The 15,351-nt window shown below is 50.8% G+C and overlaps 1 long non-coding RNA gene across 1 annotated transcript in view; it reads right to left on the bottom strand.

Moving 5' to 3' along the window:
• The window catches only part of LOC118502149, a 138,465-nt gene that overhangs the window by 17,961 nt on the left and 105,153 nt on the right, over positions 1-15,351 (bottom strand). The window contains exon 2 of the long non-coding RNA XR_004904836.1: positions 1,809-1,890. This is a non-coding gene — a long non-coding RNA (uncharacterized LOC118502149). The remainder of the gene's footprint in view (positions 1-1,808; positions 1,891-15,351) is intronic.

Below are 15,351 nucleotides of genomic sequence, written 5' to 3'. Positions count from 1 at the left end.
GGCATGGTTCCTGTGGTTGCGGGGGGTTTGGGAAGGTGAGGCACACAATGGTGACATGGGGCAGGGGTGTGCACGGAGGCAGGGGGCAGAAATATTCCAGTCTTGGGGGCAGGATGCAAAGCCAGTGAGCTGGGCTGAAGGGACTCAAACCAGAGTGGGGAGAGGTGGGCGATACGGCAGAATGCCCAGTGAGATGCGGTGCTGAGACAATAAAGAGCAATGATAGGGTTTGTTTGTTTGTTTGCTTATTTTAGCAGAAAGTGACATGATGCACACTGAACTTGAGAAAGAGGCTTAGGAAAACACACAGAGAATGACTCTGGGAAAGAGAGGCTGGAAGTGCATGGGTTGGAGCCCCTGGAGGGCATCCCATCGGGCGCTGCCACAGTCAAGGGCAGCAGGGCGGCTGTGAGGAGGATCAAATCAGAAAATCGCTGTGGAGTCAGGACCGGTGTTCCAGTGGATGGAGGAGTGAGCCACCCTGGCCACCGTCCTTCCAGTGGATCCATGTGGAACAGGACAAAGCAGGAGGGAGGAAAACTCAGAGATGAGGCTCATGAAACCCACAACCTCCCCTGACCACAGGGTATTACATCACCATCTTACAAATGAGAAAACTGAGGCTTTGTAATTTACCCAACATCATATCCAGACTAATAAGAAAAAGAAAACCTGACATCTACTGTGTGCTTATTATGTCCCACGCACTGAGTTAGGCACCTCACCCCGTGCATCCTCTCACTTCCAGTCACAACACGGCAGGGATTGCCTTTATTATCCCCGTATTACAGATATGGACACCAAAGGCCATCCGCCTGCGGTCACCAAGGGAGGAAGCAGTGGAAGTAGGACGTGAACCCAGGTCTTCCAGGCCCATACTCTTTACCCCTGTGCTGGACTAAGAGTGGATGATTCGCAGCATCACCTGCCCAGTTCTAAAACGCTGCTGAGCATCACACAGCACCCGGGCTCTCCCGGGCTCCATGGGAGGAAGGAACAGAGGTACTTTGCTGCCTCCAGTCACGCACGCCCACATTCTGAGCTGTCAGCTACCTGCTGTACTGACACGTACCTATGAGCCGGGCTTACAGCCAGAGGGCGACTGCTGTGGATGGTGGGGTCTGGACAGCTATGGGCAAATCCTACCCTTTCAAGTCAGAGAGTGGCCCCGGGCCCAAATCATGCTTTATTAGGACCAGGCATCCGTCCACAGTGTTCCAGTAAGCCTTGAAATCCCCTTTAATCCCGCAATCAGTCTCCGAGCTCCTGGAGGTCAGCAGGTGCAATCCATACGTTTCTGTTTCCTAGACCTGCAGGCTTTCAGCCGCACACCTGAAGGCTCTCCCTGCACACTTCCGGACGTCTGTGCCCTGCTTTGGACCCTGTATATAGAGACCGGGTGGTGGGAGCAGATGCACACGCACCAGGCAGCTGCAGCAACGCACCGTCACGCAATGGAGAGAGGACACAGCGCCCGTGCGGGCTCCAGCTTTGAGTCCTGGCTCCCTCACTAAGTAACTGCGCAACCTTGGGTGAATGACTGTACCTTGGTTTCCTCATCTGTAGATTGGGTGTAAGATGACTGACCTGCTAGGGCTATGAGAGGTGACAATGAGTTCATCTAAGTAAAAGCTGCAGGAACATAGCCTGGCTTGAATCGATCGTGATGACTATTACTGCTTATTAAGCTGTGTCGCCAAACCTCCTCTGATGGCTGCTGCCGGCCAGCCCCTGCTCTGGGCTACATGCAGGTGTGTTAGGGATGTCGGGGCAATACAGCTGCAGACAAGCAGCTGTGCCCTGATTACCTTTTGTGCTCAGGCTCGCCTTCTCTCTTGTCCTTTCTTGGTTCAAGGCACCTGCCCAGGTTGGCCACCAACCTGATTTCACCTGGAAAAAGAAGGAAAGCGAGACCTCAGGAAACAGAATCATGAAACTTATCTTCCAACTTAAAACAGAGAGGGAGTGGTCTCCGAACGTCAGCCAGCCTCCCAAGGATGGAGGCGTTTAACAGCTGTTTATTCTTCAGCACAGACTAAAACCACATTAATCCAGAATAAAGGGAGCAATCCATTTCCCATGTCAGTCGTGGACATAGCAAACTGCAGACTACTTTCCAGAAATACAGGGTTATCCTCATAATGAACTAGCCCTTGAATAAACTCCGATGGAAATGGATATTACACTAGGTAGTGATTTTTTTCAAGTTATAACAAAACTTAAATTCACAATGGAACTTTACTACACGATAATCTATTGCCATGGTTCTGAGTTGTTCTGCTTTTATTGAGTCTTTTACTCACAGGCTACTATTATACTATATTTCTGAGTTTTTCTATGTTCTGACCTCATGATGTCTGAATTCATTAAATGGGATACATAACACAGGAGGAACACCCAACTCTATGCCCAGCCCCTATCGTGCACTTAATACATCGGCTGTGCTTTTATTGATTTTATTCCTTTTTATGGGTTTCCTCCATGCTATCCATATAATTCCTGAGAAGATGTGCACAGTTATCAGCATAGTTGCTGTTCCTGCTAAAATATTTAATCTTTAAATCCGACCTCTGTTCAACCTAATTCAGACACCAGGAAGAGTAGTATTTCAAAAGGTGTTCAGAGATAATAGCGCCATTCTCTGTCTCCCCATCATTAGGCTCAAAGCAATCACTCCAGACCCTTAGTTTGGCAAATGAAAACAGAGAGAAGAAAGAAAAAGGGGAAAAACAATACCATCAGATTTGAAACAGAAAACTTGTAACCTTCACTCACAAGAGGAAGGATTGTCTGGGTGGCGTTTTGTTCCTTTGGAGTGCGCGCACACCTCACCTCGGGGCTGGGGCCCTCCTGCGTTTTCTAGAGTTACTAAGGACAGGGGCCAGGCAGGTACTCTGCAGCCACCCCATCAACCAACCCCGGCCGCCACTGGGTAGGGGTCCCCTTGTGCTCCAGCCCCCTTTCCACCAAACGTGGGGACACAGGTTTGCTGGGCCCGGCTTCCTCTGCCACACCCATGACTTACCCCGGAACCAACCTCGAATGCAATACAGGGCTCCTGACCCCGGCAAAGACCTTGACAATTTGAGCTCCAGTGAGAACTGTGCAACACTGGGGACCTAACTAGACGAGTTGCAAATGCCAGAAAACTCAAAAAGAAGCAAGCAAAACCACCAGACATCCTCTAAGTCCCACTCTGACACCAGAATGGAGTCCTGTTCCTGTTGCAGCTTCATACAAAACTGCGCCAGACCCCCAGCTCATGTTCAGTTTATTGGGTGCAAAGCATTCAGTAAGCTCACCGTGGTTGCAGCCTTATCCTTCCAGGGGAGATAGGAAATTTCACACAAGTAAATCTAAACTCACCCGGCCCCATGACATCCCAATTCACCGATGAGTAGCAGACACTGGGGATGGGATTAGTGGGAGACTGGAAGGGGTCTTCTGTAAATCTCATGGTGGGGGGAAGACGAGGAGGTAAGGGAGGGCTCACACTTGGCCACTCACTGAAATCACTGTCCCCCTCCACTGGGCAACTGGAAAATCATGCTGAAGCCTGGGTCCCAGCCCCAGCAGTGCTCATTGGTACTAAGTGAAGTCTGGGCACTGTGTTTCATTTTTTTAAATTATTTTAAAATCAAGTTTAAATTAAAACCAAGTAAGTCTAATATGCAGCAAAGATTGAGGATCATCTGGAGATCTTGTTAAAATCCAGATTCAGTGGTCTGGGGTGGCAGCCTGAGATTCTGCATTTCTAACAAGTTCCTGGGTGGACCCAATGCTGGTGGTCCAGGAACACGCTGTGAGTAGCAAGGGCTTGGAAGGGATGCCCTCAACCACCCCCTTACATCCCCTCCCTGGAACCTCAGACACACTGACCCCACCCTGCTCTCCAGCCAGGTCTTTCCTCTCTGGGCTGCAAACCAGCACCCCTTCTGTAGGCCCTGGACACCTGCCCAGCTGACTTCTGGAACGGCAGGTGGATAAGGGAGACACCGCTCACATCCCAAGACACAGCTGCCCTCTCCACTCGCTCCTGTACCCAGTTCTAGGCAACCCAACCTCTAGAACAACTGCATCAAACAGGATGGTTACTTTCTGCTCTATGACGAGTAGAAATAAATGGAAGTTTCTGCTCTTCCCCCTTTGCTTTTCCCATCGGCATGGCCATCCAGGGCAGGAGGAATATGCTGGGCCTCCCGGATCCCTGGGTCCCGCCTCTCTCCCCTCACACTCTGGTTTCACCATCCGCCATGTGGAGCCTATGGGGCTGCACACATGCCTCCCGATGCTGTGCCTGTCCTCTGCGTGGACCGCTCAGGACAGGGAGTGGGCGACGGCATTCCGACAGAAGCAGGCCAACAGCGGTACACCACACCTGTCACCAAATCCCTGAGGGAGGCCAGAGACGACAACCAGCTACCCACAGCCTGTCCCCAAATATCCCTCCCTTCCCATACCTCCCACCTGACCAGTCCCTTCCAGACATCTCCGGGGATGCCCTGAGCCAAACACCACCTAGTGGCTCTCAACCCAACCCAGATGGAAGGCACTGCTCTTCCCGCACACCTCCGAGGAACAAAAGGCCCAGCAGGTGAGGCCACACAAGGATGTTAGCCTGGAGCGTGTTCTCTCCCACGCCAACTCGCTCCCTGCTCCAAAGCTCCACCATGCCCACAACACGAGGCCACACGCTGCGGAAGAAGACCAGGGTGTGGAAGGAGACGTGGGACGGGACGTGGGATTTCAACACTTTATAAGGGGAGTGACTTCTACAGAACAGGCCCCATAGCTGTCAGGACGCCAAACCACTGGGTCCCACTTCTAGGAAGGAACCTACCTACAGCCGACACTCCCACTACGCGGTGACCAAGACCCACAGTGCTTTTAAGGGCCCATGAGAATGTTCCAATTTTTTTTATAATCAGAAAGAACTAAAGGAGTGTCATATAAATGCCCATGGAGCAATGAAGGCAGCCTGGCTGATACTCACCCTTACACCACTGCAGTCATAAAATATAATTTTAATATCTTTTTTATGGAAGAAGGGGCTCATGAAGACAAGAGTGGCAGAGATCACGAGCATGATAATTCATCCCTGAACTTGCCACCCTTCTTCCAATCTCTGAACTTGCCAGCCTTCATTCAGACTCCTTGTGGAATGCCCCCGCTGACCCCAATCCCCACCCCCGCCCGAAGACCCTCCCCTGACGGCCTGAGCTTCTGCCCCTACCCCCACTCTGGCTCTGTTTCAGCCTCCTATGTTCCATCCAGGCAGACACTCCAGCAGCCCCGCCCCCGCCTCGCGGAAGCCGCAGCCAGGTGGGGCAGAGCAGGACCTCTAGGTCCAAACACACACCCTCAGCCCCCTGCAGCATAAACACAGAGCACACCTCACACCCAGGCCTATAAAAGATAATTATACAATCTCATCTGGCAAATTAGAGCCATGGAACTGTCTAATTCGTACAATGAATTCGAGGGTTGGATCAGCAGGAAGAATTACCCAGGATATTTATTGGGATTTGCCCCCAGGTCAGGATTAGGGTTTATTTATCTTTTTTATTTTCTTGCTGGGGGGCAGGGGGCAGGAAGGGCCTTCTCTGCTGCTTGCCTCTCCCCCTCCCCACCCCATCCCAGTCTGCCATTTGGACAAGCCAGGTACCCAGTGCTCTTCCCTACAAGTACCCAACTCCAGCTAGAATTCAATGAAGCACCAACAGGAAGAAATGATGGATAGACGGATAAATCAGTAAATACATTTTCACAAAAGAAAAGTTGGGGCATTCCAAACCCAAACTAAGGGCTTCATCAATTGGCATTAACTCAATACAGAATAAACAATCAATCAAACAAACAAACAAACCCTGACGTGCCCAGATGACAATTTCTTTGCTAATTATTCTGGCACAACTCTGAAATGTTTACTTGGAAAACACTCACTTATACACATTTCTTTAAACCCCTCTCTATCTGCCCCTCTCTCTCTCTTCCCCTCTGGAAGAAGTCTTGTGAGAGAAGAGGACTATTTACAGGAATCAGAGCCCATCTCCTCAGCTCGTGAAGTAGCTAGATCACCCCAGAGTGGTTACCACAATGCTGGGACAAGTCGACACCAAGCGATGATCATCCTGCATCTAACCAAAGCAAACACTAAAAAGGACAGCAAGCCTTTTGCCCTATGCAGACTCCTAAGTCAGCCCTGCAAAGGAGCACGTGCCCTGGGCCTGGGGGACAGAGCCCTGGCCTGTACAGAGGTATTTGGCATCAACACCTTAGTAGGCTCCTGCAAACAAAGGTCAATCTGAGAAATGAGGCTGTGAGGTGTGCAGAGGCTGAGGCAGCTCGGTCCACGTTTAAGGCCAACATGATCGACGCAGGGAATTATTTACTTGTGCCTCTCTATGACCCCGACCTTGCACAAAGAAAGTGTGTGCTGTGCTGTTCTAGGCTTGTGTAGGGGACTTCCAGGATGTCTGCCCTTTCACCAAAGCGGCATGAACCCCCCTTTGAATGAGGGCTTGTTGTATGCAGGCAACTGCACCTCGAAAATCTCTGTACGGGGAGTGTATGTGTGTGTAGGCATGTGTATGTGCGTCTACTCCAGGATGCGGATCTTAAGGGAAAAGAAACCAGTTCTAAACCACCGCTTCTGACTTAAAATAATGGAGATGTGGTTTTCTTGTGCCTAGTCCATCGGGACGCAAGGTGACCCAGTTCAGAGTGGTGGGCAGGCAGGATGGAACGTGCAAACTTACTGTCAGCTGGGCTGCAATCTTTGTTAACACTTGCAGCCAAATCTCAGACTCAGATTCCAAAACAGCTGAGACGAGCATGCGATTTTTGGAGGGAGATAAACACCCCGTCTGTGCCGACTGTGCTGAGGAGTCTGGGAAAAAGAAGGCAGGCAGCAAAGAAAGTGCCCCTCTCCCCAAACAGTGAATACGGTGACCTGGGGTTCATCCTGAACTATCCACGCTACCCATTCCAGGGTGAGTGATGGGCCCGGAAGACGGAGAAGAAAATGTCGAGCAGCCAGTAAAAAGGCTCAGCCAGGAGGTAAGAGCTCAGAATTCACGTCAGTCATGGACGGGTTCGAGGGTAAGAATCCCAATGTGACCACTAACTAGCTGTCACCTTGGACCCCTTTCCTGAGTATCCATTTACTCAATTGAAAAATGGAGACAGCAAGAGTCACTATTGCTTGCCCTTCGCAAGCCTGCCCCAAACGCCAGGCACCACCCTTGGTGTTTCTGTTTGAGGATGTAGGATAGCACTGTGCCTGTCTCTATGTCACAGGCTGGTTCTTGGTACCAAATTCAACCATGTGTTCAGCTGTGTAGCATAGTTCCAGACCCATGGTGAGTAATCAATAAATGTTAGCTATTGCTATGATTATAAAAAAATAAAAGACACTCATCATCTTGAACTAGAAATAAAACTACAAATGTATATTTTTTAAAGTAGGTAAAATAAAAGTTGCAAGATGGTGAAATCAGAAACAGCTTGGAAATCAGGGTTAGAAAGAGCTGCAAGCTTGCCCCCAAGTTGGGGTTCCAGGTGAGATCCAACAAGGGTGCCCCTGGGACCTCTGCAGGACCCAGAGTGAGACTGGGAGAGAGACAAACTCACAGGCTGTGGTTCCCACTGACCAGAGAGTAGCAGCTCCCATGGACGGATTCAGTCAATATTGGCCTGAACCATGAACTTAACCAAGAATCCTAACCCAGCTGACAGGCTGAAGGCCACAGGATTGAACAGACCTGCTCTGTGGCATTTTCCAAATACCTGTGCCATTAACAGACAGACGGCTCTGATGACATTCGTGTTTCGGGTCAAGACCTACGGCCCTGAGCACTTCCCAGAGCCTGTTACACAACGCCGAGCTGGAAAAAGCGGCCAGACCACGACATAGCCGACAGAGGCCATGCCAGGAAGAAAGGCCTGCTGTTCCACGTGAGCGTGGAGAAGACATTGGACTGGAGCCTGAGAACCAGGATCCTCCTGGGCTTCGCTCTTGAGCCAGGTCTCAGAGGCTCCCTCCTCCTTGGTTCCTCTGCTTCCTCGTGGGTTGAGCACAGAAAAAGACCCCAAAGCTCGGTCCTGAACCCAGTTGAACTCCCACCCTTCCCCTTTGTCCTTTAAGATGACCTGAACCCCTGCCCTGACCTTTGTCCTAAGCTCCATGGTGTCAGCGGCCTGCAGGGCAGGCTGATCACTGATTCCCAAGTCAAATTCTCCCATCCAGATGGAACCCCTTCTACCTCATTCAACCAGGCTCCCCTCAGGACCTCCCTGTGCCTGTGAACTTAACTTCAGTCTCTCGGTCACCCAGAGGGGCAATCCTCCCCCAGTAACTGTGTTCATGACTCTACCTCTGGTCAGCCCTTCTGCGAACATTGCTCACGATCTACTTCTCCTATGTCCTCATGGCCAAGATCACAGACTAAGGTCCCTGAGCAAACAGCATGCACCGCATGGTACAGCCCTCTTTCAGTTGAACAGAATGAACACATGTTAGCATCCACATGTGAAAGATAAGGTAATTGATGCACAGAAAGATTTAAAACTTCCTCAGGGTCATGTGGCTAGTAAACAGTTGAGTCAACATTGGCACCAAGGTCCTCTGGTTCCAGGGGTAAAGATGAAAGTAGCCTTGCCTTCCACAGTGGCAGTAACTCCCCACCTGGGCTCCTTGACTTTAGACTCGCCTGTTCCAGTCCATCCTATATCGCCCTCCCGGCTCATCACTCTAAAGTATCAATCAGCTCTGCCAAACTCTGCTCAACAGTTGTCAATGGCTCCCTACCACTTTCCATGCACAGACCAAATTTTCTTCCTGAAATCCAAGGCCATCTGCATTCTGATTCCTCCTCTTGTCTCCCCAGCCTTGTAGAACTATACAGAACACCTAATCTTTGCCCCCATGCCTGCAACACCTCCCTTGCTCTGCTTCTCCCCAATAGCTTCCTTTTAGGCTCAGCCCAAGTCCCACTTTCCATGAGAATTCACTTGACTTCCCAGCCCTCAGCGATGGCTCACACTTGAGTCACAGTATTACTGCCCGTACCCCACATGTGCACTAAATAGATGACGGAGGGGACAGGTCATCTTCCTTCTCCCCCCAAGGAGATCTTAACACCTTTGAGGGTAGGCAATATACCTCAGGTGTTTGGATTCCTGGAGCCCAGTACAGCATGCGTATCATGAACCAGAGCAGCCAGGCTACTCTGCACCAGGCCCTCTGGCCCATGGCACTCCATAAACCTAGGGGGCAGACCTCCGTGGTGGCAAAGCTCTCTCAAGATCTCTAAGCCAGAAGGGCCTGACCTCTTGGTGTCTCTCCGACCTTTCAAGTCTTGCCCAATCCACCTCCATCTGCAGCTGCTAACACCAGTCCGACGCTGAGCTCTGCCCTGGATCCTCACATCTCTAGCAAGCCTAAACTGGGAGCCCAACCCACTGTGTTAAAAAAAAAAAAAACTCTAAAGTTTATAAGCCCATCAGGTTTTCTCTTTAAAACCACATCTTTGCCTCTAGGGACACCTTCTGAAGGCACTGCCGTGCCCGTGAGCGACGCGGGAGGGGAGCACCCGGGCAGACCGCTCCCGACCTGCGGAAGGCTGACCCCCAGAAGGCGAGCAGGGCCGGGCCCCCCACCCTCACACCAAGCCCCGGCCCCATGTGTCAGTTTCACCATGTTTAAATGGAAACTAGAACACTCAACTCAAAAACACTTTTCCACTGATATTTTAAGGAAAAATGAGATCACAGAAAACCAGGGAGGTAAATTTAAATGGTGTGACCCCAAGCAACATTTTTTTTCAAAGAATTCCCTGAAAGGCTTGTTCACCAGAGGAGGGGGGCACATCTGGGGAGACCTTCGCCCTAGAGACCACCTGGGCGGCAGCAACACTTATGCTACGTAAGTCGGTGAAAAACTCTGCCGATGCTCCATAAACCCACACCCTCCCTGCAAACAGCCCCCTCTCCTCGGAGGCGCATGGGGACCCCGAGGTCCCTTTGGTTTGCGAAGGCGGCCGACAGCCCCCTTGCCAGCCAGGTCAACACTCTGCCTCTGCCAGAGATACCAAATGTTTCCTAAACCCACCCCGAGCCCAGCACACTAAGCTATGAATAGTTATTCACGTTAACTTGGGGCATTAATTAAAAAACGTTCAGCCAGGCAAATTCTCATACTTTTAAAAAGTCATTTGGGTAACTGCCTTTCCATGCCGCAAACTTTCCGAACGGCTGACAGGTTGACATTTCACAATGTTGTTTGTTTTAATCAAGAAAGGGAGGAAAGAGCCAGTGTGGTGCCCGGTTCATTTTTCAGGTGCTTTGATTTATTGATTGGCAAACCCCCACTTAAGAGCTGTACAGTGAGGCTGGAGAAGGAAAGCTCCCACCTCCCGGGGTTGGTGTCTGGGCTGGTGAGGAGGGAAGCGGCCCCAGGACATTGGCACAGCCCCCCTCCCAGCTCCTCTGTCCCCACACCCAGCTCCCAGCCTCCACCCTGGGCTGCATTGCAGGACCTCCCAGGCCCTACTCCAGGCCACTTCCCAACCCCAACCCATGTCCCCCGCTCCCAGACAAGGGCTGCTTCCTGAACCAAGACCCAATGGGGAGGGGCTACTTCAGCAAACTTAAGAGTCAGGGGGCAGCAGGGACTAAACTATTAATGGTTCTCAAACTTATTGCATAAAGCAGCAGAACCCAGAATCAGGCTGGACTGTATGAGTTTGAATCTCACCTCCACCATTTCTGAGCCTTGGGCCGCTTCTCTGTGCCTCAGTTTCCTCACCTGTCAGCAATTTGCGTAACACCAGTGCTCACATATACGGTTGTTTGGAGGGTCAAATAAATTAGCATCGGGAAAGCACTGGCAGCAGTGTGCGGAGCACGATGAATGCTCTATGTGTATTAGCTTAAAAATCTTTTCTCCTCCCTGACAAAATTCAATGCCGGCCTCTGGCTGCCCAGTCCTGCTGTGCCCTGCTTCCCAGGAAGCCTCCAAGACTCAGCAGGGTCCCAGGGCACACAGTTCGACAGCCACTGCTCCCCCTGAGGACTGAGGACACTCAGCTCTCCAGCTGACACCATAAGCCTGCCCACGTCACAAAGTCTCTTGTAAAAAGACAAGGGAACGAGGTCTCCTGGGAAGGCTCCACGGAACGACGCTTCCTCTCCAGGCCCCCCCACCCCCACCGTGTTGGGATGATGACGGACACCCAGCTGGGGTGAGGGGTGAGGTCCCTTGGACCACACTGGGAAGAGCTGGTTTAAGAGCACGGACGGTGGACATCACACACCCCGGAAGAGAAAGAAAGCCCACCACAGAGACTTCCAGAAACCTTATCACGACCAAATACAAGACACAGGTGGGCACAGACCTCATCTACAATCACTGCATACCACACTGGCATTTCAATGTTGACTGAGCACCTACTGTGTGCTGGTTGTTAGGCCAGGTGCCAGAAATACAGAGCAGAGAAGGCAGGTCCCAGGATCCCCAGGGTTGAAACCTAGAAGGAAAGATGACATAAAAAATAACTGCTGCTCAGCCCTGGCTGGTGTAGCTCAGTGGATTGAGCTCGGGCTGCGAACCAAAGTGTCGTAGGTTCGATTCCCAGCCAGGGCACATGCCTGGGTTGCAGGCCATAACCCCCAGCAACCGCACATTGATATTTCTCTCTCTCTCTCTCTCCCTCCCTTCCCTCTCTAAAAATAAATAAATAATCTTTAAAAAAATAACTGCTGCTCATATTCTGTGGTATGTAATAGATTATATATGTTACATAATGTTATGGGTTATATATTATATATTGTATGTTATGTATGTGTACGTATGTGACACATTATGTGTATGTGTGTAACATGTCCAGTGTGTACAGGGAGGCTGAAGAGAAGGTAGCCCCCACCTCCCTGGTGGGGGGTGGGGCACCCGGGCAGGTGAGGAGGATGTGGCGGCAGGGTTGTTTGCAAGGGATTAACTTGGTTCAGTAGGAAAAAGGATGTTGGGCCTGGCTGGGTATGGATGACAACTGTGGCCCTTTCTAGCTGCACAATCTTGGGCACCAGGGTTTTAAACACTTTTTGGGGCACCCGTGAAAAGAACTAAGGCACAGGCACCCCCGGCAGGCAGGCAGGAGGTGATCAATTGATTGCCCAGGAGAGAGAGTGAGAAAACTTGGCAGAGGCTGCATTCGAACCAGGCCGCCAGGAGGGGCTGAGCTGAGCTCAGAGTCAGACGAGCAAGCGAGAGGCCCTCGTGGGAGCCCGGGCAGCACGGCCCCGACCCTGCATTTATGCTGCGTTATCATTGCCATCGGCGCAATCTGGACCATCGTTCCTCCTCCTTCCTGTCTCCCTGGGATGTCTGGGGACACATGAGAACCAGGCTGGGGCGGGGGTGGGGGTGGAGATCTGAGATTTCAGAAGAAAAGCAAGCCGTGAGCTGAAAGGTTGATTATTTTACTTGGGGAAGCCATGTGTGGGCAATGGTTGTGGGTTTCTCTGGGTTTATCAGAAAATCCTAACAGAAAAGAGGTTATTTAACCAAGACCAGGAAAGAATGTGCAGATATTTTAAAATATTAAATGGAATTCCTAAAGGCCCATAATACGACGCCTCTCTTTCTAGGCCTGGCTGATTTGACCACGAGCTGTGACCAGGGCCCGATAAATCAGAAGGTTGTTGAACTTGGCTGTCCTGGTCCCACGAGAGGGGCCCTCTCTCAGGACTGTACAGCCCGGGGCACCCAGCCTGGCTCCTCACACGATGAGACACCACTGCCTTCTAGGCTGCGTTTGGAGTGTGATTTTCAGAGACATTTCCTTAAACGAACGCAGAGTCGGAGGTAAGACAATGATGAGTCTCAGTCATCACATTCCAGGCTTCCAAGAGACCCGGGACCTGTCGGGACTCGGGCTTCACACCCGCCAGCCTGTCAGCAGACGCGATTAACCCAGGAAGAAGGCTTGGGGAGATGGCAAGTAAAGGAGGCCGTGGGACTGTGCATTACACCAGGACATTAGCAAGCAAAGTCTTATCAACGTGCGGAGGTGAACAGTCAAGTTCACAATTGGGGAGGAGAAAGGGTAAACTGTTTCAGAAAGAACTGGGTGGGATTTCAATGTGCAGAAGCATCCATAGGGGCTTCCGCGCCTCTGGGCCCCAGCGCTCTCGGAACCCCTTCATCTCCTCCCCGGCTGTCTGAGCCCCCGCAATCTCCCAGAGCTCCTGAGGATTTCTAGCTGCCTCTGCATTATAAGAATTTGGGGGAACTATCTTACTGCCCCTATGAAGATGGACACCCCTTGAAGGCATGGTCCCATAACCAACTCATCTTTTCCTGCTGTTGGATTAATGTAAAAGCCTCGAGTTTTATCTTAAGAAACCATACTTCCCCAAATCGTCCTCCATTTCGGACAGAGACGGAGGTTATTCTATTCTCCTGTGTGTAGGAGACGGGACAGGGTGTGGGGAGTGTCCAACTCTGCCACCATCAGGCTCCTGGCTATGTCTAATGAACAACAGGCAAGATTTCACACTTCGTGGCCAGAGACTCTTGAGACAACCAGAGGCTGTAACTTTTACCACTAAATGGCTTAGAAACTTCCTAAGTTAACACCTTCCGACCCTTCCCTGGTGTGAGCAGTGGCTGTAGAGCAAGCAGCTTTGAAAACAGACAACATTTGCAATCAAGCGGAAGAGGGAGAGGGAACAAGGGGATAAACAGGGGCCAAGAAGGCTTTATCTAGAGCAGAGTTCTCCACCTCCGCACTGGAGAGGTTTGGGGCTGGGGTGTTCTTTGTGGTGGGGGCTGGTCTGTGTGCTGTGTGCGGTTCAGCAGCTCCCCTGATCTGCACCCACTAGGTGCCAGCAGCACCCCCCCATGTGACAATCAAAAATGTCACTGCCGAATGTCCCCTGGAGGGAGAGGGTACAACACTGCCCCTGGCTGAGAATCCCTCGGCTACAGTCAGCTCCGCCACTCATCAGCAATGGGATCTGAAGACTTTCAGGAAATTTCACATCTCAGAGCCTTCAGGTTCTCATCGAGGAGACGAGGAAATGGGACTGGATCAGTGTTTCCCCGCATAGGTGTGATGCCTCACCTAGAGGCACCTGAGACAATTGCTGGGCGTACACAGAGGTGGCGTGAGTAACACCAGGTCACACAGAACTGTGTTCTCTTTTCCCACTCCGTGCACTCGGACCAAGGCAGGAAGACCATCTCCTGCTCCACTCAGGGCTGAAAAGCCTTCGCTTCTCTCCAGTTCTGATCATAGGAAGAGGGGGAGAACTCTCAGGCTCAGAGCCTTGGGAAATCCACAGAACCTAAATCTTTGATGATGGTTTTTTTTTTCATTGTATCTTCTATTTATGTCCAGTGACCCTAGATTCCATCTATGATAGGGACACAGAGTTTCCTTTTAAAGTATGTTTACTTAAGTAAAATATGAAACCCTGTAGAAAAATATTAAGAAAATAATGGTCCAGGTAGCACATGGCAAAGATCACAAGAGTCCGAGGAAGCGCCGGGAAGGTTAACTCTGCCCCGACTCCATAAATATCTAACTTCCTACTGTGCGTGTCTCAGAGCCTCTCGTTAAACTCAGGACTTGAGGTGACATCAATACTTTAAAAATCTTGGAGTCAAATTCTCTCTATGATTCTGTTTAAAGGTTGGTCATTTGTCATCTGTTGTGGGCTGAATAGTGCCCCCCCCCACCCCAAATTCATATGTTGAGGTTCTAACCCTCAGTACCTCCCTCAGAATGTGATCTTTTTTGGAAATAAGGTCATTGCCCATGTAATTCGCTAAGGTAAGGTCACACTGGAGTAATGTGGGTCCTTGATCCAATATGGCTGGCATCCTTATAAAAAGGGGACATTTGAATACAGACACACACATACACAGGGAGACTGCCACGTAAAGGCAGCCATAGGGTGACAGCAGGGTGAAGCTTTAGTACACCAGGGAACGCCAGAGACGCCGGCAAATGACCTCTCTGTGAGGTGTGGAATGGAATCTCCCTCCTGACCTTCAGAAGAGACCAACACTATTGCTACCTTGATCTTGGGGCTTCCAGCCTCCAGATCTGTGAAGCAATAAATTTCTGTTGTTTAAGCCACTCAGTCTGTGGTACTTTTTGTTACATCAGCCCTAGCGAACTAAAATATCAAATAATTTCTCCGGATGGTGACTGTGTGTTGCACTCTGACTCTCCTTGCAGGGCAGGAAAGGCAGGCGTAGCTGCCGAACAATTTGTGTTCACTTAGAGATGGAACACTAATGACAAAGGAAGGGGGAAAAAAATCTCTCCACACCATCTGTGTTTA

This window comes from Phyllostomus discolor, chromosome 8 (genome assembly GCF_004126475.2).
Source record: "Phyllostomus discolor isolate MPI-MPIP mPhyDis1 chromosome 8, mPhyDis1.pri.v3, whole genome shotgun sequence".
NCBI lineage: Eukaryota > Metazoa > Chordata > Mammalia > Chiroptera > Phyllostomidae > Phyllostomus > Phyllostomus discolor.
The sequence above is the reverse complement of the archived record's forward strand: the minus strand, read 5'-3'. Positions and strand labels throughout refer to the sequence as shown.